An 18,395-nucleotide genomic window follows, 5' to 3' on the forward strand; every position below is an offset into this window, starting at 1 on the left:
AAATTTCCAAAATGTATGCTCAACAATAATCATTAAAATGTTTGCAGCGAAAAAAAAAAAAAAAAAAGAAATCACTATTTTCAATCCCCAATTGAACTAGTGCATGAAAGCATGATCCTCAAGAGCTTGTAATGTCACAAAAGGAGGCCACCTAGACATGGTGTCTCCTAATGATAGAATGTGACACCTGCTATAATGTTGACAGGGATTGAGTGCCACTCTTGATTTGCAGGAATTAGAGGAGGCAGAGGGACATACTAAGTTCAGACTGCGGGAGACTTGAGGGGACAAACAGCCTGGGAGTCTTCAACAGAGGAGGTGTGAAGGACTGAGGGTAAAAGTGCAGTCATAAGTGTGTGTACGGGTATATAAAATACAAAACAGTCATGTCAAACCAAAGTGTATTGTCCAAGGAAGCAAGAACTCGAAAGAAACACAAGGAATTCCATAAAGTTCAGATGAATGGTTACCTTTGAAAATGGAAGGAAATAGCTTCACAGAGGGCACACAGAAGGGTTTCACGGGGATGGCATAACTCCTTATCTGACCTGGACTGTGGTTCCATGCATGGTCAGTGTACATGGATTTTGGCTACATATTTATATCGTTGATATTGATATTGGTATTATTTTAGCAAGGAGACCTTAAAAAGAAAGTTGGAAAACTGCTATGGTGGGCAGGTGTGGGGGTATGGTATTGGAAAACGATGGGCTTCTTGACACACTGAGGTTCATTCCCATCTGAAGGACAGCAGGAGGCCCCGCCCAGCCTGGGGACCCAGCAGGCAATGCTTGGAGAGTCTTTGCTCCCAAGCACAAGGGCAGGTACTAGGCCTCTGCACGGGGCGCAACAGAGAGCTGACAGATCCATGGCGTCCCTGAGTTACTGTGACGATGGCATCCCCTTCCTGGGCCTCCTGTTGTGGCTTCAGCTTCTTGGGCTTCTGCTCAGTGGGGCCTCAGCCGGTGCTGCAACCAAGGCCTCGCTCTCCAGGTGGGCGCAGGTGGCGGTCAGGTATTGGGGCACAGGCAGGAGCCCAGGAGGCGACACAGACTAGCTGCCAGCACTGTTCTGCTGCTCTCTTCTTTTTCAGGTGGGGGTTATAGACCCCAGGAAGAGTCCCCAGTGACCCTGGCAGGCTCAGAGGCCCCAGCTCCTCCCAGACACCTGAAACTCCCAAAGATTCCACATCCTGCTGCAGCTCCAGCCCCAGCAGGAGCTCCAGGATCTGGGGCTACTTCAGAGCCCACAGTGTCACCATTCTTACAATCCAATGGGGATTCTAATCCATTTCCAGTTGTGCTTCCTTCAGGTAGCTTCTGGTGCCAGGGTTATACAGGCCTGCCTGGGAGTTGAAAGGGAACACAACCAGACTAGGGAGGATGGAGCCAGATTTTGTCTTGAAAGTGGGAGGGAGAGGACATCTACCTGCCTTGTGTGACAGGTGGATCCACCTGGGCACCTGTGTGTCGTGGTCATGGGGTTGGGGGACAATGGCTTCACTTTAGTACCTTCTTTCCCAAATCATCCAGCATGTGGGCATAGAACTATGAGGATATATGGTGGAAAGAAAGCCCCACAGAGGAAGTGGCCCTGGCAGGAGAGCCTGCAGTCCTATAATAGACATGTATGTGGAGGCTCCCTCATCACCAATCGGTTAGTGCTCACTGCTGTCTACTGCGTGCTTAGGTGAGTATTTGGGTCTTTGGGTTTCAGCCCCTAATCAGGCTGTGTCCTGTCCCCATCTCTGGGGTTTCTTCCTCATCAGAAGAAGCAGGTAATAGCCCCAGAATTTTTATTCAGTCTGGCATGAGACCTTAGCATTTGTATTTCTAATAATTTTTCAAGGGATACTGGCCTGGAAACCACACTTGGAGAATTTCTGACCATGGTGGTTTTGGTGTGGGAGGGGATAAAGTTTGTAGAGAGGGGAGTGGTTGATGGCTCACAGTGGAAATTGGGTTCAGGCTAAGAACCACCTGGAATGTATAGACAGGGAATGTAGACCCTCTGGATCTCTATGAAGACCATGTCCTTTCCCCACAGCCAAACGCATTACAGGGTGATACTGGGAAACAATAAGTTGAATGAATTTGATGAGAACGCCGTTATGGTTCCCGTTAAAGATGTTTATCCTCATCAAGGTTTTGAAATTAAAAACCTGACAAATGACATTGCCATTGCTCTGCTGGCCTTTCCTGTGAATTATTCCCCATACATCCAGCCTATATGCCTGCCTGAAAGACCTTTCACAGTGAATGCTGAGACATTGTGCTGGGTAACCAGATGGGGCCGCATGGAAAGGAATGGTGAGCCTTTCACCAGGATGCAGAGGCGGGGAAGCCTAGTGGTTTGGGGTTGGGAAGTGATTCTCTAGTGGGTGGGTAAGGGACAAGAGTGGAGAATATGTAGACAGTGAATACTTTACAACTGTTTTAGGAATTTTGATTGGTATATCAGGACCTGGAGGCATGGGTGACAGGTATGGTGGGTTCTTTCCAGGGTACATTTAAGTCTGGGGTCAAGAGCTGCTAGCCAATTTAAGAGGTTTTTAAACGCTTTACTTAGTGGGTTGAGCTTCTTATTCCCAGGGACATAGGTCAAGCCAAGACAGTAACTCTGTCAATGATGGTACAGGTGAACCAACCAGCTGTCTGAGAATCTTTATTCTAGAAGGCGATGTAGTGGTTCAGAACATCTTTCACCATTACCACTGATACTTGGTTGTCATTTCTCAAGATGATAAAGCTTTTCCTATTTCTTAGTCTTTTTTTTCTTTTTAATTTTTTATTTTTTTCTGTCTTGATTTTGCTTTTGCTGCTTCCTCTCAGTGTCCACACTGGGTCTGAGTTCCCTTTTGGTTCCAGGAGGCATTTTTTTTTTAAGGGCAGCTGTGTGTAAACACCCTGATGAGCACCCAGAGTGTGTACCAAAGGCTCCTGTCCTGTCCCAGTTGTGCTGATCCCTTACTCCTAAATTGTGTTTCTTTAGTTCACCCAATGATTCTTCGTGAAACTGAACAAAAGATACTTTCCCAGAAGATTTGTAGAAAAAGGTATGAGGACTATTTTGGAGTACCTAAATACACAGTCGGAGAAGGCATGATCTGTGGCTATCATGATGTGCAATGGCGTAGTCCTTGCTGGGTCAGTATGTGGCCCCTTTCTGCCTGTGTGTTGAGTGTCCACTGAAAAGTTTCTTATTCTCAGGAGAAAGTTATTCACTCCTAGTTGAACTAAGGAGGTGCACAGGGAGTGACCCCCTAGATTCTCTTAGCTGGTATGGCCTGTTCCTTCAAAAGGGAGCAGCCCTGGCTGTCTGGGGTACTGCTAGGGTGCTGAAGGTGGGCTGGGTGATGTCCACATTGTGTTTCACTAGTTGAGCTCTCCTGTGCAGCATTCACCCCGCCAGTGTGAGCGCTAGCCCAAATGATCCCCAGTTAACCCACATCACGACCCAGCAACACAGACACAGTGCCCACTATCCATATGGGGAAGGGGGGATCCAAGGACAACATCAATTCAAGGTTGTCCAGGCCCATGTTCTTTCCTCTCCACCAAGCTTTGTCCCTGAGGAGGAGGAATTTGGGCCTAGTCTTATCAGATACATATTTTCATGTATTGGAAAGAATTTTATTGTTGGAATGAACAAAGAAGAAGTTCCAAGAACCCTGAATATTTTGATTATCACCTGTACAGAGAGAGGGCCAAAGTCTTTACCTCTACTGGATGATGTTTCCCTGCTGTGAACCCATGTACCCAACCCTATCTATCCATCAGCTCTGCTACCTTCAAAACTCTGAAACATTCCAAGAGTAACTCAGCCTGGCTTTTCCCAAACCTACTGCACTGTCCCCACTACCAGTCACTTCTGTGAGAGGCCCAGAGTCTTCATGTAGGGAGAGGGCTCAGCATGTACAGTGTCCCAGAGGTCTGGGGGCAGATCTTCAGTTGAAGGATGATTTAAACATGTAGAGCAATGGGGTAGCAGATGTGGCCAGAGAGGTGAGTGGGTGGGGTGGGGAGTAGAGTGAGTCTGGGTGCAGGGCCAAGTTCTAGCCTGGCTCAGGCAGGACTGGGAGGGAGCCTGGGTGAGTGTGATCAGATTTGCCTTTTAAGTCAGTGACTTTCTTGGTTGTGTGGTGCCTAGACTGAAGTCTAAGAGCAGTTTTTATCATCTAGGGATCACCATTGGATCCCAAGCAGGGTATGGGGCAGCAAGGAGCCATAGGACATGTGTTTGAGGTGGAATGGTGAAGATCATAGGGCGCTGGTGTTGAGGGAGGGGCTGAGGAAGACCCTGGGTTTCTCTGGAGGTGACTGGTGGTGGGGCTAGTGGAGCAGGTTTGGGACAGGACATGCCGAGTTTCACTTGAAGAGCAGGGTCTGGATATTTCCCAGTCTGGAAGGTAGTGGAGCTGATGAACAGAGGGGGTTGGACAGGTGAGTTTGATCAGGGAACAATGGGGGGGGGGTAAGAGATGAGAATTTTGGCCCTTTTTATGCAGAGGTGATCCTCAAAATATTTAAGGTTCCTTTAAGGACTGACTGATAGGCATTGATATTGGCCTGAAGCTGTAGTGGGCTCTGCCTGCTGTCTTCTCCGTCAGGGGTTCTCCTGTAGCTGCAAGCTCATGGGTGGTTTTGGCAAGGGTCATGAGGAAGGGGTCAGCAGCAGTGGAAGAGTAGGGCACCCAAAGTGAGTCAGTTTACTGCAGGGGTAGTAGGCCCTGCTGGCTTTGTGTCTTGTGTCCTCTTCCCTGGACACCAGGAAAGAGTAGCACTTCTCAGGGGATGTTCAACTTCCCACATCAACCTCCTTCAGTCAAATCTCATATTCCCCTGAGAATATGAGAACCTGCGCCTGGCAGTGCCTTTGGGGATCCTGGGGAAGAAAGCCTGTGCATGTCTGTCTCCCCAGAACCTCGGGTGGCGTGCTGCCTGGTCAGATGAGGACCTCTTCTATCCCTGCAGTTTGTTTGTTTTTCTTTCTCCAGGGAGATTCTGGGGGCCCTCTTGCCTGTGAAGTTAACAACACGTGGATCCAGATAGGTGTCGTGAGCTGGGGCTGCGTGTGTGGTCGTGATCTCCTACCTGCGGTTTACACAGAGGTTATCTATTTTAAGAAGTGGTTGAACCTCACTGTAAATCAGGCTTCTCATATTTATCACATGGGAGTCTATATGCTACTCATATGTCTTCTGCTACCTGAGGCCATCCTGGTGACCATGTGATCCCTCGGGCCCACTCCCCTTCTTTTTGTGGGTCTCCCACTAGGCCTCTCCTCCAACCTCTCTTTCCTTCTCGATGTCCTTTCTTCAAACTCTGGTTGGCATCCTTCACCCTTGGGTTGCTCCACAGTGGAGACTGGCAGGAAGACTGTGGCCTGCAAAGTGTCCCAGCCTGGTGCTGTGCTCACCTGCCTTGGCACCTGTGTGTTCTGTGTGATGGAAAGAAAGGTGAACAGATTCCAGCTAGAGAGCCAGCAGGCCTGCCACGGGGAGCATGATGACTCAGGGACACCTGGGAGAACATCTGCCAAAGGAGAGATATCATCACTGTGAAACTAACACCAGACTTGGCCCTGGTTTCAGGGTCTTCCTGAGACTGTGTCACACCAGCCTGTGGGATAAAATTCAGAAGGAATGAAGGAGGTGCTGCCAGGTCCCTACAGAAGGGTGAGGCCTGAGACTGCACATCTGGCTCAACTGTCTGAGGCTGGTGTAGGTTGCCCTGTACCCCAGGGAAGATCTGTGAATGGGCCTCATTGTGCACCCTTGTCTGCATCCTGTCCTCTGTACCCTAGTGGCCTCATCAGGGACACCCCAAGTTGTGTTGAGACAGTTTTGAATTTGGTGATTTCAGATGTGAACTGAATAAATGTTTGGCCTGTGCCCTGTGTGTTCTGAAGCTCTATTCACTTGGGGTGTTTGATTATATATCACCTCTGTGGAAAACTGGGTCACCATTTAGGTAAATATGAAATTCTTGGTTTCCATTAAATTCTGAAAGAGCCAGTGAGGAGGATTTTGTCTGCCCCCATTGAAATCTTTTGGAAGGTGACAGCCAGAGTGGTCTGTGGTCCTGATTCTGACATCATCATCTATTATGGTTTGTATCTGAATTATCCCCCAAAGACTTGAAGACTCAGATGAGGAGGGCTTTGTCCCCATGCAACAATATATAGAGGGGGAGCTTTTGGGAAATGATTGGATCATCAGAGATCTGACAACATCGATGTATTGATAACTTGAAGGCATTATCGGGAACTGGAGGGTTGGGAGCTTGTTGGGAAGGAGTTCACTAGGGTTGTGCCCTTGGGAGCTATTTCTTATCCCTGGCCCCTTTCTGTCTGTCTCCTTTGTGGCTGCCGCGAGCTGAGCAGCTTTCCTTCGTCTGTGTTGTTCTGTCTCATCACAGGCCCAAAGCAATGGAGTCAGCTGACCATGGACTGAAACCTCTAAAACCATCAGCCAAAATAAATCTTTCTTCCTCTAAGTTGTTCTCATCAAGTATTTTAATCCTAGCAGTAAAACTGATTAAGACATCATTTCTTTAGGCTGGAGTTTCATCATTGAAATTAGCAGATCTATAGTCAGGAGTAGAGTAGCATGAGGGACAGAGGCTGGCATGTGGCACACTCACACACCCTGAGGCCTCTCCTTGCTGCCTGTCCCAGGGGTGCCGTACAGAGACAGGATGGCCTTTGGGCTGAGCCTTACATGTAGAGGACCCACAGGAAGGAGGCTAGGAAGGAGGGGCTCACTGTGTGTGTGTGTGTGTGTATACATGTGCCTGTGAGTGTGAGAGTGTGTGTGTGTGTGTGTGTGTGTGTGTGAGAGAGAGAGAGAGAGAGAAAGAGAGAGAGAGAGAGAGAGAGAGAGAGAGAGAGAGAGAGAGAGCAAGAGCATGCACAGGCTCTTCTCAATTGCCAGGCTACTGTCCCAGTGAGCTTTGTGGCTGGCTGTGGATCATTCTCCAGCCTTTGCCTCCTCCCACCCTTTGTCCATTGCTAGAACTCCCACTTACCAGAGGGTGTCAATGGGCAGCTTACAAGGGCCCCACCTGCTACCTTAGGCAGGCTGGAACTGGAAAATTCTGCCTGCAAATGCCACCTGGTTACATCTCTACCCAGTAAGTCTTAGGTCATGGTTAGAGGTATTTGGGTCTATTCTTTGTTGTTCCCTGTGCTGGGGATGCCAGTATGGCTTCTTGTTCCCTCCTTTCTTTCTCTTCCTTGGTTAAGACCCAATATAAGGATTGCCTTTTGCACTGGGCTGTGTAATAAAGCTTGCTTTCTTCTGGGCTCCCCAGACTTTGAAAGGCCCCTGTTCCTTTCTCTGTCTCCACCACCAAATATCCAATATTTCAAGGTCGGGGGTTTCTGGCTAGTCATGCTCTACTTTCCATCCCGTAGCTCCAGGCCTAGAACAGATTGTATGTTCAAGAATTATTTGGTGGGTGGATGAATGAATGGATACAAGAATATTTACATAGCTTCTTTTTTCTTTATTTTTTCAGTTTTAATGTTTTAGTACATTATAGTTATACATAACATATGGGTTCATTTTGACACAATCATACATGCATGGGAGATAATTTGCTCCATTTTCATCCCTATTATTTCTGTTTCCCTCACCACCATTCTCCGCCCCTGGTCTCCTTCCTGTATTATACTGGAATTCCTTCTATTCACTTATTGTTTTTTAGAAATTGGTGCTTTATAGGTATACATAAATGTGGAATTCGTGGATATTCATACGTGTTTGTAGCATACTTTGGTCAATTTCACTCTCCATTTCCTGCCTTTTACCATCCCTCTTCCTTCACCCTGTATCCTCTTCCTCTACTCCATTTAGCTCCCTTTGATGTTCATGATTCCTTCCCCTCCATCCCCACCCCCTTAGTTTGTTCTAGCTTCTGCATATGATAGAAAATATTCAACCCTTGGCAATATTTTTGGGTGCATTATAGTTGGAAATATTGATAGAATTATCACATATTTGTTCATGCACATAATATAATAACATAATTTTTGCCAATATCACTCTTTTAAAAAATTTATAATAAAAAGAAATTTCTTTATTTTTATTTATTTTTTGGTCAATATCACTCTTTAGCATTCCCCTCCCCCTGCTGCCTCCCATTCCTTGGTCCTTTTTCTCTGTTGATCTTCCCTTGATTTTTAGGAAATCCACCTCCACCATTGTTTTCCTTTCTTCTCTCTAGGCTCCATATATGAGAGAAAACTTTTGATCCTAAACTTTTTGAGTTTGACTTATTTCATATAACATGATTGTTGCTATTTCCATCCATTTTCCTGCAAATGACATAATTTCATTCTTTATGGCTGAGTAAAATTCCATGTGTATATATACCATATTTTATTTATCCACTCATCTATTGATGGACACCTAGGTTGGTCCCATAGTTTGTCTATTGTGAATTGTGCAGCTATAAACATAGGTATGTATGTGTCACTATAAAAAGATGATTTTATTTTTTCAGGGTAAATACTGAGAAGTTTTGTAGCTGGGTCATATAGAGGTTCCATGCCTAGTTTTTGAAGAGCCTCCATACTAATTTCCATAGTGGTTGTACTAATTTATAGTCCCACCAATAATGTAAAAGTATTCCTTTTTCTCTACATCCTCTCCAGCATTTATTATTATTTGTATTCTTGAAGGCTACCATTGTGACTGATATGAGATGAAATCTCAGTGTAGTTTTGATTTGCATTTCCCTAATTGCTAGTGATATTGAACATTTTTTCATGTATTTGTTGGCCTTTTGAATTTCTTTTTTTTTGAGAAGTGTCTCTTTATTTTATTTGCCCATTATTAATTGGGTTAATTGATTTTTTGATGTAAAGATTTTTGAGCCCTTTATATATTCTAGATATTAATCCTCTGTCAGAAGAGTAGCTAGCAAAGATTTTCTCCCATTCTAAACTTTTAAATTTAATGCTGACCCATTTATTAACTCTTGATATTATTTCCTGAGCTTTAGGAGGTCCTATTGGGAAAGTCATTGCCTGTGCCTAAAAGCTGGAGTGTTGACCCTATATTTTCTTCTAGGAGTTGCATACTTTCTGGTCCAATTCCAAGGTCTTTGATCCACTTTGAGTTGATTTTTGTGCAGGGTGAGAGATAAGTGTCTCGTTTCATTCTTCTAAATATACATGATCACTTGTCCCAGCTCCATTGGTTTAAAAGGCTGTCATTTTCTCCATTGTATGTGTTTGGCACCTTCATCAAGGATCAGATAACTGTATTTGTATGGGTTTATCTCTGTGTCTTCTATTCTGTTCCTTTGGTCTATGTGTCCATTTTTATGCCGATACCAACCAGTTTTTGGTTATTATATCTCTGTAGTATAATTTGATGCCTCTTTTGGCTTAAAATTGCGTTGGCTATGCTGGATCTTTTATTCTTCCACATGAATTTTAGGATTTTTTTCCTAGTTATGTGAAGAATATCATTGCTATTTCAATGGGGATTGCACTGTATTTGTATATTGCATTTGATAATATGCTTTTTTAACAATATTAATTCTGCTTATCCATGATTATGGAAGGTCTTTTCATCTTCTGAGATCTTCAATTTCTTGGTTCAATTTTTATAGTTTTCATTGTAGAAGTCTTTTATCTCCTTGGTTAGATTTATTCCTAGGTATTTCAACCCTTAACTTTGTAAATCTGGTTTATTTCCCTTAGCTTCATGTTCTCTGGTTTCATCCATTTACCAGCAAATGCCATAATTTCATTTTTATTTATGGCTGAGTAAAACTCCATTGTGTATATATATATGCCACATTTTCTTTATCCATTCATCAGTTGATAGACATCTGCATTGCTTCCATAACAACTTGGATATTATGAATTGCAGTGCTAAAAATATTGATGTGCCTGTATCACTATAGGATGCTGATTTTAGTTATTTTGGATAAATACCAAGGAGTGGGATAGCTGGATCATATAGTGGTTCCATTCCTAGACCTTTGAGGAATCTGTATACTGCTTTCCAAAGTGGTTGTATTAATTTGCAGTTGACCAACAGTATGTGAGTATACTATTTTTCTCACATCATCACCTGCATATATTATTTGTATTCTTGATTGCCATTCTAAATGGAGAGAGATGGAATTTCAATATAGTTTTAATCTTCATTTTCCTGAGCTAGAGATGTTGAACATATTTTTGTGTATTTTTTGGCCATTTGCATTTTTTCTTTTGAGAAATGTTTGTTTAGTTCTTTGGCCCATTTCTTGATTGGGTCATTTGGTTTTTTTGGGAGTTAGGTTTTTTTGAATTCTTTATACATCATAGGAATAGTAGCTGGCAAGGATTTTCTCCCATTCTGTAGGCTGTTTCTTCACAGTCTTACTTGTTTCCTTTGCTGTGCAAAACCCTTTTAATTTTATTCCATCCCACTTATTGATTCTTGGCTTTATTTCTTGAGCTTTAGGCATTTTGTTAAGGAAGTTGGTATCTATACCAATATGTTGGAGTGTTAAACTCATGTTTTCTTCTAGCAGTAGCAAAGTTCTGGTCTATGTCCTAGTTGTCTGATCCATTTTGAGGTGACTTTTGTTCAGGTTAAAAGACAAGTATCTTGTTTAATTCTTCTACATATTGGATACCCAGCTTTCCCAGCACCATTTGTTTAAAGACTGTCTTACCCCTGAGCTAACATATGTTTTACACCTTTGTCGAGTATCAGAGGACTGTATCTATGTGGGTTTTTCTCTGTCTTCTATTCTATCAGGATTCATGTCTGTTTTGATGCTAATACCATGCTATTTTTGGTATTATAACTCTGTAGGATAACTTTACACCACATATTGTGATGTCTCCTGCATCACTCAATATTGCTTTGGCTACTCTGGGTCTTTTATTCTTTCACATAAATTTTAGGACTGTATTTTCTAGTTCTGTGAAGAATGTCATTAGTATATTGATGGGGATTGCATTGAACCTGTATAAAACTTTTGGTAATGTAGTCATTTTGGCAATGTTGATTCTGCCTATCTAAGAACCTGGAAGTTCTTTCCATTTTCTAATGTCTTTAATTTCTTTCCTCACTATATAGGTCTATATAGGTTTTCACTATATAGGTCTTTCACCTTCTCAGATTTATTCCCAAGTAGTTTGTTGAGGTTGTTGTGCATGAGATAGTTTTCCTGATTTCTTTCTCAGCAGATTCATTATTGGAGTATAGGAAAGCTATTGATTTTTGTCTGTTGGTCTTGTATCCTGCTACTTTGCTAAGTTTATCAGTCTAAAAGTCTTCTGTAAAGTGGTGGAGTTTTTTGGTTCATCTAGATATAGGATCATGTCATCAGCAAACATATTATTTGACTTCTTCATTTCCTATTTGTATCACTTTAATCTCCTTCTCTTGCCTGATTGCTCTGGCTAGAGTTTCAAGAACTATATTGATGAAGAGTAGTCAGAGTAGATATCCTTGCCTTGTTTCAGTTTTAAAGAAAAACCTTTTAATTTTTCTCCATTCAGTATAATTTTGGCTTTGGGTTTGTCATAGAGAGCCTTAATAATGTTGAGGTAAGTTCCGTTTTTTTTTTTAATTTAATTGTATATGGACCCAATACCTTTATTTTGTTTATTTATTTTTTTTATGTGGTATTGAGGATCGAATGTAGTGCCTTATACATGCTAGGTGAGTGCTCTACCTCTGAGCCACAACCCCCACCCAGGTAAGTTCCTTTTATTTTATTTTTTTTTTATACATGAATGAGTGCTGGAATTGTCAAAGAATTTTTCTGCATCTATTGAGATAACCATGTGATTTTTTGGAAGAATTTAACCTTTATTTTATTTATTTGTTTTTTTCTTTTTATGTTGTGCTGAGGATGGAACCCAGGGCCTCACCCATGCTAGACAAGCACTTTACCACTGAGCTATGACCCCAGCCTGATCATGTGATTCTTGTCCTTAATTTATTTATGTGATGAATTACATCTATTGATTTGCATATGTTGAACCAACCTTGCATTCCTGATATGAAACCCAGTTGATGGTATACTATCTTCTTGATGTGTTCTTTAATGTGGTTTGCTAATATTTCATTAAGGATTTTTACATCTATGTTCCTCAAGGATATTGGCCCATGGTTGTGATTCCTTGATGTACCTTTGTCTTATTTTGGTATCAGAGTAATTCTGGCTTCATAGAATAAATTTGGGAGTGTTCCTTCCCTTTCTATTTCATGGGACAATTTGTGGATGATTGGCATTAAAAGTTTGGTAGAACTGGGCTGAGAATTTATCTGGCCCAGATTTTTCTTTGTTGAAAGATTTTAATTGCTGTTTAAATCGTCATAGTTTGGTATTGTTCTGTTAAGGTTTTCTGTGTCCTCATGGTTCAATACGGGCAGGTTATGTATGTCAGTCTAGAAATTTGTCAATATCTTCTAGGATTTTCTATTTATTGGAATATAAATTTTCAAAATAGTTTCTGATGATTCTTTGGATTTCAGAAATGTTTGTGCTGATATCTTCTCTTTCATCTTGAATTTTGTTGATTTGGTTCTTTTCTCTCTTTCTTCTGGTTACTTTGGCTAAGGGGTTTTCAATCTTGTTTATCTTTTCAGTGAGCCAATTTTTCATTTGCTGCATTGATCTTTCATACTATTTTTTTTCTTATCCTAAATTTTATTAATTTCACCTCTGATCTAAACTATTGCCCATCTTTTCCTGATTTTGGAATTAGTTTATTCTTTCTTTGCTAGGGCCTTGGAGTGTAACACTATATTATATTTCAGATTTTCCTATTTATTTTAATGTAGGAACTCAGTGCTATAAACTTCCCTCTTGGAATCATCTTCATACTATCCCAAAGATTTTAATATGTTGTATACCTGTTCACATTTGTTCTTATATTTAATTTCTTCAGAATCTTTTAATTCCTCCCTGATTTCTTCAATGACCCATTTCTCATTCAAAAGTATATTATTTAATCTCCAGATGTGAAAATAATTCTGCTTTTTATCTTGTTATTGATTTCTAGTTTCATTCAATTCTGATCTGATAGGATTCAAGGAATTTTCTCTATTTTTTGGTACTTGCTAAGACTTGCTTTGTGTCCTAAAATGTGGTCTGTTTTAGAGAATGTTCCTTGTGCTGCTGAGAACAAAGTGAATTCACTTGTTTATGGATGAAATATTCTGTAGATGTCTGTTAGATCCATTTGACTAATAGCAGTTTTTAGTCTTTTAAAAAATATTTATTTTTTAGTTGTAGGTGGACACAATAACTTTATTTATTTTTATGTGGTGCTGAAGATCGAACTCAGGGCCTCGCATGTGCTAGGGGAGCACTCTACCTCTGAGCCACAACCAAAGCCCCAGTTTTTAGTTTTGAGGTGGCTTCAGTTAGTTTATGTCCGTATGACCTATGTATTGGTAAGAGAGATGTGTTGAAATCTTTGAGTATTTTTGTGTTGGGGTTATTTTAATTCTTTATATTGAGTAAGATTTGTTTCATGTAGTAAGTACACCATTGTTAGGTGCATAAATATTTATAATTAGTTTGAAGTGACTTTCTTTGTTTCTTCAGATTAATTTTGTCTTGGAATCTATTTTTCAGCTACGAGAGTAGCAACTCCTGCTTGCTTTTGGTCTCCATTTGCATGCCATACCTTTTCTCATCATTTCACTTTCAGCCTGTGGCTATCTTTGTCTGTAAGGTGAATCACTTGTAAACATATAATTGTGTATTGTTGTTGGATCCATTCTGTAAACATATATCTTTATTTTTTTTTTAGATATTCTATTTTGGTTTGAGTTTTACTTTTTCAGCAAAAATGTTATCATTTTCTTCACAGGGTATAAAAGAAGGATTGAATTTATTAAAATTGTTTTATGAAAGATGAAAAAAATACTTTTGCATTATATTGTATACCTTAAAATAGGACTCTTATATTCAATGAAGTTCAAATAAATCATTATTGGAGAACGTGTTTAAATCTGTGCATAAATAGTTCAAATTTCAGAAACACATTCAGACATCCAAATGCAGTAGTCAGTCAATATAACACTAGGCAGATAATGATATTTTCATTCAACAAAGATTTACTGACAATCTACTGTATCTGAGGTATTCTTCTATAATTGATATCTTTTGATTGAAGGGGTTAGACCATTTACATTCATTGTTAGTGTAGAGAGATTTTTTTTTAATTTCCTGTAATTTTGATTTGTTTCTGATGCTTCATTCAGACTTCATTATTCTTCCATTGGCTATTCTAGTAAGATTCATCCATACACTAGCTACAATTTTTATATTTAATTTCTTCTGTGTGAAATAACTCATTGAATAACATTGATAGTGCTGGTTTAGTAGTTATGATTCTTTTAGTTTCTGCTTATCATGGAAAGTTTTTATTTTCATATTCAATTTGGAAGGATAGTTTTTTTTCTGTTGTTGTTGTTGTTATAACAACCCTGGTTGGAACCTGTTGTCTTTAAGGGTTTGGTATATATTATTTCAAGCCCTCCTGGCTTTGGGGGTCTGGGGTTAGAAATCAGTAGAAATTCTAATTGCTTACCTCTAAATGTGACCTGCCATTTTTCTCTTATGGCTTTGGAATTCTATCCTTGTTCTGTATATTAGGCATTTTAATTATAATGGGTCTTCTAGAGGATCTTTTAAAAATCTTGTCCACTTGGAGTTCTAAATACCTCTTGTGTTTGGATTTCCATCTTATTGCTGACGTTTGGAATATTTTCTGATATCATTTCATTGAATATCTTGTGTATTCCTTTAGTTTGTATTTGGGTGCCTTCATCTATGCCAATGATTCTTATATTTGGTCTCTTAATGGTATCCTTGATTTCTTGAATACTCTGGCCATGATCACTAAACATCTTTTCCATATTACTGACTTCATTTTCAAGATGATATAGTTTGTCTTCAAGGCCTGAGAATATCTCTTCAGAGTGGTCTAATCTATTGGTGATACTTTCAACTGAACTTTTAATTTGATTTACTGAATCACTTCAGGATTTGTTTGGTTTTACTTCATAATCTCCATCTCTTTATTGAATTGTTATTTTACTTCTTATATAGTTCTAGTTCATTCCCTAGACCACCTTATATTTCAGTGAGCAGTTTATCTATCTTAATTAACTATTCTAAATTCTTTTTCTGGCATTTCCTTCTCTTGATATCAGTGGGGTCAGTTGTGTTGTGAGCTATTTGGGGTGGCTCATTCCCTTGATTTTTCACATTGTTGGTATTTCTACCCATTTTCTGGGATAATTATTTCTTCTGCATTGACATAAGGGAATTTTAATGGGGCTGCATTTTCTTTACTTTGTGCTGGGTTGGGTAAATGTCTTTACAAGATGAAATAGAAACCTTCCATGATAACCACAAGTTAAAATAATTCACAATTAGAAAGCCTGCATTACAGAACATTCTCAGCAAAATATTCCATGAGGAGGAAAATGAAAAAAAAAAATGAAAACCAGCAAAGGGAAGACCTACACTAAAGAAAAGGTCAATCAAAGGAGAAACTAATAGTAAAGAAGTTGGGGTATGAGGGCATAAGGAAGTTTGGAATATTCAAAAGGTGAGGAGAGGGAATGGGGTTGTAGAGAGCTTGCCTAGCACTTGCGAGGCACTAGGTTCAATCCTTAGCACCACATAAAAATAAAAAAATAAAAATAAATAAAGGTATTATTTACAACTAAAAACTATTAAAAATAAAAAAGGTGAGAGGAGATAAAGTGGAAGCAAGATCCTGCATGAAGGTCCTCCAGAGGAGGAAGTGAAGAAATAGAAAAGAGAGAGAGAGATTAGGGGGATAGGTGAGGATAAGAGTAATTAAACATCTCAGCTACACCAACCCTCATCAAACAACAAAACAAAAAAATTAAAAATAAAGAGTCTCCCCCAAAAAACACCAAAAGAAAAATACCAAAAAGAAACAAATAAACAAAAAAATAGTGACTGTCTCTTAGAAAAAAAAACAAAACAAAATACTAACAGAAATTATTAAATGGAGGGAAAAAACTCAGAAACATGAGTATATGTTTGTACATGAGCCAATCATCAAATATAGCAATTATTTTTAATTAAAGAACTAAAACATAATAATAATAATAATAATTAAAAAGAAACTGTGTTAAAAATACTTAGATTTTTACATGGATCTAGATGAAGTTGAATATTTACATCCTATCCCCTACTGTTCTTTTTTCCTTTAGTTCTTAGGCTGTGTCTCTTGGAGCTGAGTGGTATTAAACCCAACTCCCTTTTGGGATTTTTCTTTTTACCACTCTGCCTGCTGATGTAGCTAGGAAGAGTCGGTTTCTCTACTCACAAGTACAGGGGGATGGAAGTCTGAGGTACCTTTTGTAGGGATTTTGTGCAAATGTCTTAGATCACTGCTCTTGCTGGTTAGAAGTGGTGCAAAGATCTATTTGGAAGTTCTGGCTGCTGGGGTCAAGCTCTAAATGACATTTTGGACCTTTGGGGATGTAGTCTGGAGGGATTAAATTATTGCATGCCTAGGGCTGAGTAGATGTTGATCTCAGCTGGGCATCTGGGTTTCTAGTGTCTCCCCAGAGTTCTAATCATATGGCATCATGACAGACCTCTTTGGGTGGGTGGTGCACAGCAGGTTTCCTGAAGCCTGCTCACCACCCAAATATGAATATTCAAGTGTCTGATTCTGAATGTAATTACCCACCTGATGAGTTTCCCCTGATCCTTTTCAGCTGGTCATTTGTGTTACCACAAAAAAGAAATTGGTTGCACTCTCCTGTCTCTAGGGTATTCATACCCACCTGGCCAGTTTCCCCTATCGATTTATGCACACCACAGGGCTCGGAGGGAGAGCAGATTGCACTCCCCTCTGCTTCCTTTAATGAATCCACCTGATCCACTTTTTTTTTAACAACTGTTTGGGGATCCTGATTTGCCAGATGCACTTTAGGTCACACAGTAAGCACCGACTGAGACCAAGTGAAAATATTTGCTAAGGTTCCTCTAGGAACAAGATTTAGCATAAACTCTTTGAGCTGAATCTCCACCTCAGGTCTTTGCTTAGAAGCTGAGGAACATGGAGCACATTTTGTGTGCCAAATTTGTCCATGTTCTCTTTGTGTTGCCCCTTTGGGGTGACACAGCACCCTTTTGTCTGCCAGGTTCCATTGCATTTCCTTATATTCTGCATTCATTATACCAGAGTCTCTGGGCTTCTCCAAATTTCTGATGGATAAATAATGGTTGAAAATGGGTTTGTTTAGACACCTACCTTGTTATGAAGCCATATTCCTGTTGTTCAAATTCCTAACAGCAGAGCAAGTGGGAGGTGACTCTTTCCCCTACTCTGCCATTTTGTGATCCCTGCTTACCTCCCTCTGTCACCCTACTCCTTTCTCTCTACCCTCTCACCTCATTGCTCTGACCCCCTTTTCCTATCAACGTTACTTCACTGGAGGGGGAAAAGCACAAATATGTAGGCAAGTGTAACATCCCCTGCCACAGAATAAAGTCCCTGACTCTGGAAAGTTTATGTCTCCATGTGGGGTACCCTGTGTCTGCAAATATAAGGGGTTTCTTGATGTAGGGGACAGGAATTTTGTATAAGCATATTTGTTACCAAGAAAAAGACAGGCATGGTCCTTGGATGAATAGAATGCCAAGTGTGAAGTTATCATTTGTCAGGAGCTGCCCTGGATGCAGAAGCCTTGAAGTCCTGATGCACTGGGTTCTGACCAATTATTGCCTTCAGTCTGGCATGGCAGAGCCAGGTCCTGGTAACTTGGGTGTTACCCGATCAGACAATGAAGAGTGGCTCCAGGTGTAGGTGTCACCCGTGGGGGTTGAGTTACACTCACCTGTTCCTTTGTAACCCTGACCCCTTACCTCATCTGAATGGCTTCTCCCCAATAAAAGGGTTCAGCGTATGCTCCTCACTCTTTCTTGCCTATCTTGCCCGCCTTGTGGGAGCTGCCCCTGAGGAGCAGTTACTGAACCCAAAGAAAAGGTACTTTCTGTCTTTATTTATTCCCCAGATTCACTTAGAGTGACCCTGATTGGTTCAGTTGTGTTTTGCTATGACAATCATTAACATTTTTACTCTTTCCTACAAAAATGTGGATTACTCTATATGAATTAAGCAATGATGTTGGGTCACACATAACATGTAAATCACAGGTGGGAATAGAGGTGGTCATTACAAGAACACTGAGTTAAGGGGATGGATGCCTGGGTGCAACTTCCCTGTGAAAGAGATAAATTGGGAAGAACTGAATTGGGAGGATGAGAACATTCCTGGTCTCCCTCTGTGTGTGTATCTCTGTCCTCTGTATTGTGCATTTGAGCAATGGGGGTGTCTTCACAGAGGAACCCGTGATACAAGGCTAG

Source organism: Spermophilus citellus, assembly GCF_964194105.1.
Source record: "Spermophilus citellus genome assembly, chromosome: 3".
In the NCBI taxonomy this organism is placed as follows: domain Eukaryota; kingdom Metazoa; phylum Chordata; class Mammalia; order Rodentia; family Sciuridae; genus Spermophilus; species Spermophilus citellus.